This window comes from Manis pentadactyla, chromosome 12, assembly GCF_030020395.1.
Source record: "Manis pentadactyla isolate mManPen7 chromosome 12, mManPen7.hap1, whole genome shotgun sequence".
NCBI lineage: Eukaryota > Metazoa > Chordata > Mammalia > Pholidota > Manidae > Manis > Manis pentadactyla.
Window position 1 is genome coordinate 33254327 of NC_080030.1, and position 14661 is coordinate 33268987.

Consider the following 14661-nt stretch of genomic DNA (forward strand, 5'->3'; position numbering starts at 1 on the left):
TAATCTCTTTAAGCTCTGCTGTAAAGTGGGGATAAAAATATTCCCTCCCCATGGTGGGTTGTTGAGAACCTTGCAGGAGGCAGTGAATATTCATTAGGAACTTGTGGCATGCAGTAGGTGCTCTCTAGATGGTGGCAAGTTTTATTATTTTTCTTATCACAATAACATTCTGGCCATGCAGCCAATTTTCAAAACTCTTGTTTTCTGAAGGTTGTCATTTTGGATTCTTTAACTTTCAAGTGGGGGGCTTTACAATTTCTAGGAACAGCTACTTCTTTCAGGACGAAGGTTCCTAAAAAATCACTGCTCATCCAGCTCAAGTCAAATATTCCAAATACTTATTAAGGCCTTCAGAGCTGATGAGACTGAAATCAGAGGCCGCTGTTGCCTCATATCAAATATGCACAGTAACACTATCTTAATTAGATGTACATGTCTCTGAAGATATAAATAAATGCTTCCTTTTTGATATGTCTGATTTAATAGCCTAATAACAGGGGAATGTTGCTGAAATATAATTCAGGGGGTGAGGGAGAAATTAATAAACTCAAATATTTAAAGCTCAACAGCAATTAACAACCCATTTAAAACAAATTTCCCCATTTTAATTTTATTTATCCTTATCCAACTAGGACTAAGCCAGGGGTTCATCGTTATTCATTTTCAGACCTAACAGGGTGCCCTGCCCTCTGCCTGGGAGACACTTCCCAGCTGCGTTATGCAGGGACAGCAGGCCTCCGAGCCAGCCGAGGAGTGGCCTGGAAATCCCAAAGTCCCACCCGAGTTGCCACAGGCGGTTTCCCATTTTCCTGTTTACAATTTCTGCTTCTCTCACTTCCTTTGTAACTTAGATTTTAATTTCTGTGCTGCATATTTAGCTACACACATGTGCCCACACACAAATCAGAGTACTTTCTCCTGAAGGGATCCCAGGCATCAGAGAGAGTCCATGTCCATGACCTACTGTCAGCCAGGGGAAAACCCTGAGTTCTGACCTCCTTCGTGCACAGGTGGGGGGATGTAAAGTGAGTCTCCAGCATGTGTGCCTAAAAGCCATCCTAGAATGATCCCCGCAACCAGGGGTGAGGGAGGTGTGGTGGGCTCAGCCCTGGCATGTTCCTGGTCTGTAGCTGTGACACAGTTGGGGGAGAAAGGCGGCGAGGTAGGAGGCGGCATCCGCAGACGTGGGGTTTCTTCCCAGGAGATGCTCTACCCAGTCTGGGGGGGCCAGAGAGTCGGGTGAGCCCAAGTCACTCCTTCAACAATAATTTCACATGCGTAGGCCCAGTGGGGGACAACCAGAAAGAAGGAGAGTGGAGAGCGCCTATGTGACATGGAATGACAAGAGCAGTGCAAGCTCGGCCTCTGTGCGCTCAAGATGGTGCTCTGGGCAGGGCCCCACTGCAGGGACTCGGCCTTCCGCCAGGAGGGCCGCCACCAGCCGGCCTGTCCCGGGCTGCACTGCGGAGTCCGGCAAACCTGTACCCCTTCCTCTGAGAGGGCCCTGAGCCCTGGGCTCTCCACCTGAGGTGGTGGACTCGTTTGCTGGGCCTGCCAGAGCAAACTGCCACCACTCGGTGGTCTGAAACAACAGCAGTCGGATCCCTCACAGTTCCGCAGGGCAGGAGTCCAGTCTTGGTGTCGGCAGGGCTGTGCCCCATCCAGAGGCTCTAACAGCGCTTCTGTTCCTTCCTCCTCCAGCTCTGCAGCTGCCGGCGTCCTCACCCATGGCTGTGCCACTCCAATCTCTGCCGCTGTCCTCAGGGAACATCTTGCTCTCTCTCTGTCTCTTCTCCTGTGTCTCAGAACACCTGTCACTGGATTTAAGACCCACCTCTAGGATGATGTCATCTCAAGATCTTTAATTTAATTATACCTGCAAAGACCGTTTTTCCAAACAGGTCCCCTTCACAGGCTCCTAGGGTCAGGATGCAGACATGTCTTCTAGGGGGCTGCTAGTCACCACACCATGGATGGGAAGTAGCAGAGAGGGAATGCCCAAATGTGGCATGGGATTTGCACATCTTTCCTGTTGCATCATAGTTAATGTTTGTTAATTTTCTTTTAATTAAACTTTCTCTTGATATATAATGGCCAGCTTATTTCTGGAGGAGGACTTTGTGCCAGTCAGTCAGGCTGTTCTGGGGAAAGAGGCACCCAGGTCTTTCAGTGGGGGTTAGAGCCCAAAGAGTAAATATTCCAGAGGGTACCGAGGCCGGTTGGGCCTAGTGTCTCATGTGTCCCGCCTTCACTGAAGCTTTGAGGAGCTGTGTGGTAGGCAAGGAGACAAGGAGTGGAGACCACCCAGGAGGCCTGGAAAGATCTGGAATGGTGCTAAGGCTGGCTGGGGGTGGCCCTCAGTGAGCATGGCCCATAGCAGTTCCAGGCAGGAGACAAGCAACTTGGCCATTGATGGTGTCCGGAGGTAAAGTTGTGGATTATAATAAGTAGATGGAGTGGAGAATCCAGGAAGCATCTATTAAATTGTTCCCATTAATTACACTTCTGTTTTTTCAAACAACCTTAAGTGATAAAAGGGTATTTGACAGCTACTGGGGTAGTGCAGAGAATTAACACGAGAGCCCAGCAATCCACTTCAGGAACCAAGACAAAGGCCAGAGCAGCCACTGTCCTCAGGCACCGCCGTCCTCCAGAACCCCCCACGTCCTAGGGCACTGCAGTCCCCCAGAACCCCCCCACATCCTCAGGCACCATGGCCCCCCGGAACCCCCGATGTCCTCTGGTGCCACTGTTCCCCAGAACCTCCTCAGGTCCTTGGGTGCCACCATTGCCTGGAACCCCCTCATGCGCACGCTGCTGCTCCAATGACATCCAGGCTCTCCCCGCTTTTGAGGTTCGCGTTCCTGAAGAAGAGCTTTGCCCCAGTCAGCTGTGAGAACAATGAGCCATGGTTACGCACGCGGCTGTGAGTTGGAGAAGTTACCCCAGCTGGGGCCGTGACAGGTGGGCAGGGTGGCTGGAGGTTGCAGGCCTCAGCAGCTGGACGGGGGTTGGGTGGGGCTGGAGAGGAGGCACAAGAAGGACTTGGGGTGTTGAGCACAGAGCAGTGGATCTCAACCCATTTTGTTTAAGGATCCCTTTACACAGTTAAAAAGCATTGAGAATCTCAAAGGGAAGAGGCAGCCTATATCTATCAATATTGACCTTATTAAACATAAAGCCTGTGATGTCTTGAAGACATGCATGCCATTAATTGTCAGAGCGATGATGTCACCACACCTCAGGTAGCCTCTGGACCACTCCTGAGAGTAAGAGAAGACCAATAATATCTTAGTGTTATTATGAAATTAGCTCTGACTCTGGACACCATCTGAAGGGCCTTAGAGTCCGGCTCAGTACCGGACTGCACTTGGGGACCAACTGACCGTGGGCTGCAGAGCAGGCTGCCAGCGGTGGACCTGACTCTCCCACAGCAGATTCAGCAGGTTTCTCACCCATTCTGTGCCTCCATGTCCTCATCTGAAAATGGCTAACAATAGTGCCCCTCAGGGCTGTCAGGGGCATTAGGACAGCACCTGGCACAGACATGTGGCCACAGCATCTTCGCTGTGATGAGCACAGTGCCCACCCAGCTGCCCAGACTCCTGACCACAGGGGCAACCCCTGACTCTGCATCTGGGGCTGATGGGCAGACAGGAGCCTGAGGGCTGGCCTTGCAACCCAGACTCAGCTCTGGCCTTCTGATGCCAAGCTGCCCATGCTGGGTGAGGCACAGCTCTGGCCCAGGAGCCTGAGAGAGCTGCAGTGTGCGGGTCCTCATCAGTGGGCTTCGCTCTGAGGAGTGGGTGAGGTCACAGCCCCTGGAGATGAGATGAGGTCTGACATCTCAGTAAATACAATTCTCAAAAACAACATCTGTGTTATGAAATCCAGGACTTGTATTACTGAGACACAGATTTCTCTGCGTCAATCAATAAAAATGTGAAATTGGGCCAGTTTATGAATATTTCATGCATAACGATCTAAGTTTTTAATGCTTAAAAGTGGTAGGAAGTATGTTGATACCCCTCCTACCTCCTGCTCCTCAGAAGGGCTGTTTGGGTAGGGCCCGGCTTCGGTCCTGCCACTGGCCTGTGTCTGCATCTCCTCAGCCTCAGCCTCCAGATCCAGCGCCCCAGGGACGTGGGCCTCTTCTTTCCCGTGAGAACCAATCGCCTGGGCCATCCATCAGGGGCAGCTCTAGGCTTGGGCTGCACGATAAACCAGGGCTCAGATCTGGTGCAATGAAGGGCCGTGGGCGCTTGTACACACACCCGCCGTGAGAGCCACCTGCGCAGGCCATGGGGAGCGCCTAAAGTGCCCTGTGATATGACCGCAATTCTTGCTGAATAACTGGGATTAACAGGCTGGACAGGGAAGATCATGTTTCACAAATGTTTCTGAGTTAGGAGGGCAAACCCTCTGTTGTCAGTCTGACCTTCCCCAACCCCTCTGAGATTTGCTGCCTGGGGTCCAAGAAACAGCTGCAGGGCTTGCATTCCCTTCTCAGCTTCCCCTCCTCCTCGTGGGACCCCACTGCATCCACTTACACCCATGGCTCTGGTTTCGCCCCTTCAACAGCGCCACCTTCACTTTGGCGCCATTCGTCTTCCTCGTCAATTACCCACTGAGCAGAAGCAGCACTTTCCGCCCAGAAGGGCCCTCGGAGGGAGTCTCTTCCCTTGCCAGCCTCACCAGCCTTCTGCTTGCTGAGCAGAGCTACGTCCGGGTTCTCACCACCCAGCCGCCTCTCCTAATCGCGCCAGCTCAGGGCTGAAGGTGTTGTGGTTCATCTGTGTCAACTTCTCGGTTTGCAGATGAGGACACAGATGGGAGGAGCTGAGGGTTTGCTCATGACTCTAGATGACAAGGAAGACCTTACAGAGTCCATGCCTGGAAGTGAGCAACGAAGGTCCTCAGTTCCCCAGCTCCCTCTGCTCACATGCCTTCTGTTCAACGACAGCCATTCAGGCAGTTCATAAAGATCCATTTCTAGTTTTGTAAAATACCTTGCAACCCCAAAGTAAAAGAGCCTTACCTAAATAAACAGGTAAGTAAATATATTTGAAAAAGAATCAATGGTATTTATACTCTCGTGACTCAAGCTGGCTTCTCTCCGCTGTTCTCCTCAGTCTCATTCTGGTTAATATGAGCTGAAGGGTTCTCCGAGCCTGAGATGCCAGCTGATAAGGGATTCAGGAGATTTGTATAATAATAAGGGACTCTTAAAGGCTGAGGAGTTCTCCACTCAAAGGAATGAAGTTATGAAAGTGGGAAATTAACCTCACTGTTGCCGAATTCCACTGCACCTCCCCAAGCCCATAATTGTGCTGTTGGGCCTGCAGGGGCTCAGCGGCCCTCCCAGATTACACCCTGTGTGAGCACCCAGCAGAAAGGCTTACCCTGCTGCCCAGAGGCACCTAGTGCAAGGCCTGGGAGCCCGCAAGCTTCTCTCACCCAGCTTCCCCTGGGGCCAGAGAGGTGAAGTGATTCTCTTCAGGTTACACAGCTGATGAGTAGCAGAGCCAGAGCCTTTGGGAGCCCCTGCTGTTCAGGTCCAGGGTTCTTGGTGCTAATGGATCCTTCTCCTCGGATTGCACTACTGCTGGTGGGCAGGTCAAAATTAAGCATGACCTGGGGTCTCGGGGACACTAGATCATCCTTCAGCCCTTTGGCAGGTGGGTTTTGTCACCCTGCTGGGCTGGCTCACTCTGGTGTGGCCCCAAGTGACAGAAAGACTCAGACCCACACACCTGCTCTTCATCCCCTGTTCAAAATTCTTCAGGGCCCACGGTGCATGTTCAGACTCGTCCTCCTGGTTTACACAGAAGTGCTGGTGTCCATGAAGTGCTGATTTTAAACTTGTTGGGGAAAAAGACCACATCATTATTTTTCATTTTAATTATGAGTAGAAGCAAAATTTACTTGACTTTTAGTATAATACAGGGATTTGAGCTCTTACAGGGATTACTTCCCAATTGGTCTGAGTTCAGTTTCCTCCAACATCGGCTACTTTAGGGGAAGTTTAAGGGGCACAAAGAGGACCAACCCCAGCTAGCAGTGGCCTGTAAGACCCACACAGTTTGACCCTTAGCCGCACTCCCACACTCCTCTCCTGTAAGTAAGGGCGCGCGGCCCTACTGCACCAGCTGGGGTTTCCCAGGCGTACCTACCCTCCTGCATCCCCTTGCTCGCCTGGTGCCTCAGCCCAGGGTGCCTCGGCCTGGGCTCTGGGGACATTTGGGGCCAGATGATTCCGTGTTTTGGGGGCTGTCCCCAACATTGTAGTGCTTCCCCATGGCCTTAACCCACTAGCAGACAGTAGCTCCCCCAGGTCATGGCAATCAAAAACATCTCCAGACATTGCCACATGTGCCCCCAGGGAACAGTCACACCAGTTGATAACCTCCGCTCTAACACAAATGGGCTCCAGTCCCATCTGTCTGCCAAATGTACTCCTCTTTCAGGCCTCAGCTCAACATCATCTCCACTACACCACTTGATACCTGTTTGAGAAATGACTGCCAAAGCAATAACCCAGTTTTATGAACATTCACAGTAATAATAAGATTACGGCAAAGAGAGCAGCTGCTGCCAGTGGAGTGACTTCTGTGGGTCTAACTGCTAACTCTTGGAACATTTCTGTGAGCCACACCTTATTATTCCCACATTTCAGGCAGGCAAAATGAGGCTCTGAGAATTTAGTTCATAAATTCAGCATCCTAGGGGCCCTAGGATTAGGTCCAAGGCAGTTTGACTCCGAGCCCCAATCACTACCCAGTCTTTGGTTCCTAAATTTTTTCACTTAATGGTGATTCTCAAAAAGTGATACCTTAAGACCCGAATAGCGTCCCAGGGCCAGATCAGTGGGTTCCTGCTGCCCCGCTACAATCTGTGTCACTTCTCGCTGCTTGTGCAAAAAACATCAGATTCTACCGAAACTCGGAAAAAAAACATTTTGATGTTGCATTTGCATATCCAAGGACTGGAGGATGGTTTGTATAATCAAATTATGTAGAGTTGTAAAAAGGGAGCATCATTTAAATAGCTTTCAAAATTACTTTGAAGATGCACATTATAATCTAAAGAACCCATCGCCTCCGAGATCTTTATAAAAAGTTAAACGCTAATTGATTATGACAGCTTTGTCTTTATCACTGGCATCATTCTCCATTTCTCCTTCATCAATATCACAGCCCAAATATCATCTCTCCTCTATTTCTCTTCCAGCCATGTTCCCTACCATGTTATGATAACAAATGGAATTTATGCATGACTGTCTTTTCCCCTCTTTCCCCATAGTTGATCAAAAGAAGCAGCCTGAGAAAAAGAAACTGGAACTTGCTGAAATTCTGATTTCTTTCAGCAGTTTTATAGACTTTATGACTTATCTTTTATTGACTATGCAAGATCTCTGGTCCCCAGCATCTGTTTGTTGCATCTGGGGAGAAAGATAAATTCCCTTTTTTATGCCACTGAACCAAATTTAAGAGACATACAAACAGGTCTTAGTAGAAGAGGACAGCAGCATATCTCTCCCTCATCCTGGCCATCCTCTTCCCAGGCCCCAGGAGCAGAGGAGGTGCCTTCCAGCCTGCGGGCTTTGCTAGCTTAGGAACGCAGGCACAGGAGCCTGGCCGGTCAGGCCAGGGTAGGTGCTCTCTCCAGACAGGGGACCTGGGACTGTTGGTTTTCAGCCCAAGATTTTGGGAGGGTGCTTTGTATACATAAAAATTCCTCTGCACATCATTTACGATTTCTCCAACTTAAAGAATTGTGCCTGGTCACCCAGAGAGGTGATTATACATCATGGAGCTTCATTATAATAATGGCTCTGGTACACTCCAACTTCTTTAAAACCTCAGCTGTTCAATTCAGCCTCTTCAGCTCCATAACTGTTTGTAAGATTAATAGACTCTGATGCATAATTGACTCTCCCACTGGGAGAAGAAAAGAGAGAGCATCTAATCTTATCCCTCACAAAAGTAGCATCCCCTGAGGATCCCGCGAGTAAGTGGGAGGGTCAAGGTGGGGAAGAGAAGGGCAGGGGGCTTGGGCCTGGAGCAGGCGGTCTGGGAGAGCCTGTGCTCTCCTTGGGAAACCGACTTGGCCGCCCAGCCCATGGGAAGATCTGGCTCTGCAGCAGGGAGCAAAACACAAGCTGGGACATGGCCACAAGGAGGACAGGGTCCCCACAAGGAAGGAACGGGAAGGACTGGGAAGCAGAGCCACAGAGGAGGACCCAGGGCCTTCCAGCTGAGTGTCAGTGGGTTCAGGAGGAGGAGCACGCCCAGGTTCGCGTCCCCTTTCTGGGGCCATAGCACGTTCACCAGGGCCTGCAGAAGGGCCCTGCTGCAGGACGGCGGAATCCTGCTCTCAAAGCAAACCTGAGCTTGTAAGGATGGCAGGGCATGTCTCCGTAAGTGCCAAGGAGCTCAGAGCTAGGGCATCACCCACGTGGGCCGTGGGGCATCAGGACATGCTTGTTGAAGGAGTACAAGGTCAAAGGAAATGAAGGCCTCTGTGAGCAGATCGGGAGGAAGCTGGAGTCAGAGCCGGGAGGGCAGAGCCAGGCTGGGGGCTGGGAGCAGGCCGGCCTGGGTGAGGGTGGGTGGGGACAGCGTGGCGCAGCCCCCAGAGCCGCGGGCTCAAAGGGAGGCAGCCCTACAGAACCTCACCCAGCCTCAGCGGTGGCTTGACTAAAGGAGGGAAGTCTCACTAACAGCTGGAGACAGGAAGTCAAATTTTAATTGCTGGTGCATCTCACTTCTGCTCGCCTCTCTACCCCTGCTTCTTTTGGTTTACTTTAATGTTCTAGAAGGAGACTATGTGGCTTGCAGTCTTACTGGGGTGGGGGGAATAAAAGCAGAGCAAATAATGGGAAGAGATCGAAACGGAGATGGGGACAGGGTCTCACTTCCTCCTCCTGAGCTGAGAGTCCCCCCTGGCCTTGCTTGGCTGCCTGGGAGAAGTCTGCATTCATCTTTCATCCATCAGCCCAGGTTGGCGCTCCTCTCTTTGCCTTAAGTAACTGCCTTTCAGCTGGACGTCCACAGCATCTGCTTCTTCCCCAGCCCCCGGAAAACCCAAAGTGGGTTGCAAAGATAAGTCTTATCTCCACCTAAGTTCTGCTCTCAGCGGATGGCTAAGTGACCCATGGTGAAGAAGGAAGGCCGGGCCCATATTCCTGTGGCCACAAGTCACACGTTTGCTTGGTGAAAACCTGGTGCAAAGGAATAAAGCCACATCACAGGCTTGTAAGCTTCATAGAGTTTTAGATGTGAACTTGCTCTTTCGTTCAGCTCTAGGAGAGACAGCGAACTTTTTAAAGTGTGTTTTACCTTTTGGATTTAAAGGGTTTAAACTTTACCTTTAATCCTTCCTATCATTTTTAGGGAAAAATGAAGCAGGGCCTGACAAAAGAAATTGACCAGTATCAGTTTATTGACTTCTAAGAACTATTAACCTTTTGCTGAGAAGAAAAAAAACCCTATTGTGTGGAGGGCCTGCTGGGTGCTAATCTGACATGGCAATGAGATAAAAGTTCAGCTCCAGCTGCTGTCAACCTCACCGGATCGGAATGCCATCTACTTAGCATAGGACTCAAACAATTCCCTGGCAATAGATTGCTTTCCACTTGTAGGTCTACTAAATAAATAGAAAAGTAATTAACAGTGCGCTCTGGCAGACGTACTGGGTGGAATTTCATCAGAGCCGAAGAACCGAGAGACTCACGAAGCCATTTGTGTCCCGCCGTCCGCTGCGGCTTCCGTGCTTCTTCCTCTGGCACTGACGGGTTATTTCTGCTTTTCTTCAAGAAGAGAAATGTCTGAATTTCCTATTATATCTTCACTTTGGTCAATGGAAAAAGAAAAAAGAAATGTCTTAAGTGCCTGAAGTGAGTCCAAAAATAAACAATTTTCACTTTTCTATTTAATTATTTTGGTCCTGAAACCCATGGATGATTATCTCTTTTTTGCCACATTTTTTGGGGGGGCTCAATTATTAATATCTGAATTTTGAAATGTGAGCTGAATGTTTCATTATTATCATTCCCCTCTTCCCTTTGAAAATAAGTGGCATTATGTCATATTTAACAGCAGGAAGAAATGAAATTTCAGAGGAAGGAAATTTAAGCTGTTGGAAAAAGAAAAGACATTTGAAGGCATTTATTTTTAACTGGCTTAAAAAATATATTTGAAAGTACTAAATTCAATTTCACATGTCCAGAATGGTATAACCTAATTTTAGCATATTAATTAACAATAAAAGTAGTGTTTTGTCTCATACAAAGAAATAAAATAATTAACTTACTGCGGAAATGGGGTCATATGATTTTACTTTGAGATGGTAATGAATGACATTGAGTAATGGTAACAAAACAGTTTTGCAAAGCATCTCTGGCTGCGGAGCCTGTTCTGAATTCTTTGTTAAATACCCGACAGCCAGACGGTTTTCTCCTTCTCCAAATATTACCTGTCTTGACCCAGACGAACCCACGCATACTTCAGTGAGGCAGGCCAGTCAGTGTTCCCCGGAAAAGAATGCTGAGTTGAGGGGGAAGCAAGCAGTTGACGACTTGCAAGGATGATTTGAGTGTCTAAATACTCCCTGAGTCAATAAACACAAAGGTGCTTTCTACTCGAGGAAGAAATTCCAACATTTTTGTATTTTACATATTTGGACCTTTGAACTTGGAAAATTTTGTCACACTTCACATAGCTTCATTCCCTAGGGAAAAAAACTAGTGTTCAAGTGGTTATTATAAAGCTAAGTACATAAATATGCATGAGAGGTCATTATTACCACAAGATGATACTTAAAAGCTTCAAGTATCTCTTACTAAGATTTTCCAACTTGTTCGGGGACAGTAAATCACAGTCTCCAGTTTTTGGTTGCTGAACTTTGCCATTGATTGTTCTTTCAGAGTTCTCAAAAAAATGGTTTCAGATCACTGGCTGGCACTCATTTGTTCATTCATTCATTCATGTGACAAATATTGAATGAGGTACTTAACCACCTGTGTCCATGTTTTGTGCAGAATGTGATATTTAAAGCATTGTAGTCAGGTGTCTGAAGGTTGGGTCACAGCATTTCTAGAGTTTAGAGCTGGAATTAAGGTACAGAGAAGCTATATGGCTGGTCCCACATCACATCGTGTCACGGAGTCAAGACTGGAAATCAGATCCAACCCCAGGCCAGGCCTCAACAATGAACAGGGGCATCTGGAAGGTTTGAGGCCCAAAGAACAGAATCATTTTGGGAACCATGATAACGAAGAGTTGCATTTCAACCCATTTCCTACTTGCAGAACGTGACATTTCAATGGAGAAATCTTATATAGTGTTATCAGAACCTTAAAGGCTCTTAAATGTGGTGTTCCCATTCAGAAATGACTTGAGTTCAACCTTCCGCTAGCAGCAAACTCCTACTTGAAGAAAAACTTTTCACCTTTAAGATTCATTTTCCATGAGACTGTATTCTCCCTGGAAAACTACATGAAGCTGGAGAGTGGAGACAGCTCCTGCCAGTCGCCCTGGTTTTTCTCTCTGCATGGGTGGGCATACCCTCAAGGAGTCCTGGGGTCTGACAACCGTTTTAGTCCCAAATTAACCAAGAAAGAGCAATTCACAATTTACAGAAGCAATCCCTTCTTAAACTTTCGCTCCTGGGCCCCCAGTGTCTGACGTACAGGCCAAATCTTTGGAAAGGGGAGCTAGTAGAAGGCAGAGTGACAGAGGCGCGCTCTCTCCCATGGACTGACACACAGTGAGTCTGATGCACCTGTGTTATTTCCCACGAGACTTTCCCAGAGTAGTGAGGATGCTCCTGACCAAGGACTTGCAGCAAAAGAGAACTGGGTCAAAGATGGAGGTGAGCTCCTTAAGCTTCAGGACAGCAGTGGCAGTCAGCAGAGGTCCACCAACAGCACTCTGGGGACAGGCTCTCCAAGGTGGCCCTCTCGTGCTCTCATTTGCTATCACACAAACTGACGCATTTTAAAATGAATGTCTCTTCCACCCGTTGTTTGGCTGACGGTGTTGCCATGGAGATCAGTGGAAAGAGCGGTCACTGTGAGGACGATTTGGGATCGAATCTCTGCACCTCCACTGAGTAGCTGTGGAACTCAGGCAAGTGATCCAACTCCTCTGAGGCTCAGTGTCCTCATCTGCAATCAGCCGTGACCCTCCTCACTTCAGCTTCCAGGATGCTTAGGGTTAGAAGAGGTCACACACTGTGTGTCCCATCCTGGAAGGGGCTTGGGCGAGGTCTTCCTAAGTTCCTGCTGAAGGAAGAAGTCTTCGGTTGGAGTTTGAACTCTCCTTGGTCACCCCCAAATGCTCCAAATCATATGTTATTTGCAAATTATTTCTGTACATCCCATTATTGTTTTCTTTACTTTTTAACATTCTATTGTTTTGTTATTTTAACATTTGTTAAAGCTGCCATTTTCATGATAGATGTTGTTCACATTGTTTTCCTCCCCTTACACTGTGATTTGAGTTTCAAAAGAACATGCCATTTCTTTTTCAACTCCCTTATCAATTTGGTATTTCATCCACCTTAGAAGCTCAAGAAGTTTGCTGACAAACTAACAGAATAATCAAAATGTCCCAAACTCCTTTTTCTTTCATTTTAAATTACTCACACTCTCTTCCCCAAGCCCCAGAACTGCAGGGTCAAGTGAGACCTCCAAGGTCACAGACATTCCCCTCTGGCAGGCCTGGCCTCCAGGGTAATCACCACTGAAGAAAAATGTAGGCTGGTGGAGACACAGAGATGACCCCTGAAATAGCGCTGGCCAGACTCCCGGGCCTGCTTCTCGGGGAAGAATAGATTCCCACCATGTGGATTCGGAGGTTTCGGCAGGATGGTTTTTCACTGTGCTCTGGGCTGTCCCTAATCCTTTTGGGAAATAATTTCACTGTTCCCTGGTAACCAGTGTGTACTTTCTGTTTGTGATTCTGCATACATTTACTTTCATCTAAAATGTTTTGCTCAGAATCTCGGTTCAAGTGTTGGCCTTACACCTTTCACAAATGACTTGCCAACCTGTATGTAGGGATATCTCGGTATCAGACGGGGTTAGTCTCACCCTGGACGTATATTTCTTTATCCACATTTTATAAATTAAGCATTTTCTTTCTGCCCACCCCTCCATTCTACCATTAGCTTCAAGTTACTGATGCAACCACATTTGCTGAGCTCTGAGGCACCAGGCTGGAGGCTAAGACCACTTGGCCTCTGAGCCTCAGTACCATTCTCAGCTTCCCATGTCCCTCCCCACCCTCAGGCCTGCTTCTGGCTTCCAGCGCTGCAGTGCCCACATGGAGTGTAGTATCCCATGTCAGGATGTCTCTCCATGTGCAACCAAAGTAGCACTGGCCTTTGTGCGGCCCTACTCCTTCCTAAACGCATCCTGCCATAATGTCTGGTCTCACCTCTCACACATTTCGGTGTCTTCATGGCACACACTGTACATGGCACTGTCACAGATCTAAGCTGGTTTCTCGGCTCCTTTGCGTGTATGATCTGAATCCATTCATAGTTTCTCTCCTTCCCTGGGTGGTATGTCTGATGTGTATGTTTTTCAATCTATTTTCCTTCTGCTAACAAAGAAGTTAAAGAAACTACATCTAGGCTCAGAAAAGGGCTCAATTACATTCTAGAAAAGTAACAATTTAGGCACCCTTGTTTGAAATAACAGAATCTCTTCTTTAAAAAAAACTAGAACTGAATGAAACCTGAGAAATCTCCTGGCCCAATCCCTTTCCTTTATGGATTGAGAGATCTAGGTTCAGAGCAGCCTGGTGACTCCCAAGCCCCTGAGGGATGGGGGAGGAGCCCCTGAATCAAGATCAGAACCCTGGCTTCCTGACTTAGTTTAACATGTGGGTCTTTTTTTAAAAAAACATATACGTGTAAAAGAAAACACTACAGCAGATTCTCAGGCCACATTAAATCAAACCTGTTTCCAGTGCTTTGTGGTCCCCAAACATGCCATTTCATTCTGGGCATCTGGGATCTCTGGTTAGTGTGATTTACTCCCTGAGGCACTCCATCGGTTCACCCTGGCTCAGTGGCCCCATGAACCTGACAGTAGCCCAGGCATCTCTTCCTGGCATTTGTTAATATCATAGTCACAGTGGGTTTGCATGACGTTGTCATCAACAGCCACCCCACCTAATGTTGTCTGACTGACTCTGAAGCCATCTCTTGATGGGCATCATGCTTTGTTTTGGGGCAACTCTGTCGGAAAGCCTTCCTTCTAATTAAACAAACTCTGCCTTCCTCTCACTGTCCTCACCAGGCCCATTTTGCCCCACGACCTTCAAACGGACTTGGCTTGCAGGCCAGCAGTACCCTGGGGCTGCACCAAAGGTGCTCTCTGACCCCCAGCCCCTCCTCCTCCTGCTCCATGACCTCGGCTCCCCTGGTCCCCTGACCTCCTGCGTTTTGGTTCCTCATTCTGTATGTACTTTTCACTGAAGCTTCGTCGTTAACACCCAGTTGGACTGTCCTTCCAGCTTTTCCTTGACGCTTCCCCTGGGCTCTGACCTCCAGCGTGTCCTGCCAGTCTTGTATCTTGATTGTGCTGCCTCTGCTGTCCCCAAGTCAGGAGCGTTTGGGGCCGGCTGCTTGCCTTACCTGTTCAGCCCA

At 48.5% G+C, this 14661-nt stretch overlaps 1 long non-coding RNA gene across 2 annotated transcripts in view; it reads right to left on the bottom strand.

The window, feature by feature from the left end:
* Positions 1 to 14661, bottom strand: part of LOC118913077 (uncharacterized) — a 49205-nt gene that overhangs the window by 14232 nt on the left and 20312 nt on the right. Inside the window, exons 2-3 of one of the 2 annotated variants that reach the window (XR_008993174.1) lie at positions 13443 to 13610; positions 9695 to 9852 (exon numbers count right to left, since the gene is read on the bottom strand). This is a non-coding gene — a long non-coding RNA (uncharacterized LOC118913077). Of the gene's footprint in view, positions 1 to 9340; positions 9853 to 13442; positions 13611 to 14661 lie in introns of those variants that run through there. The other variant, XR_005025072.2, reaches the window with a different exon arrangement.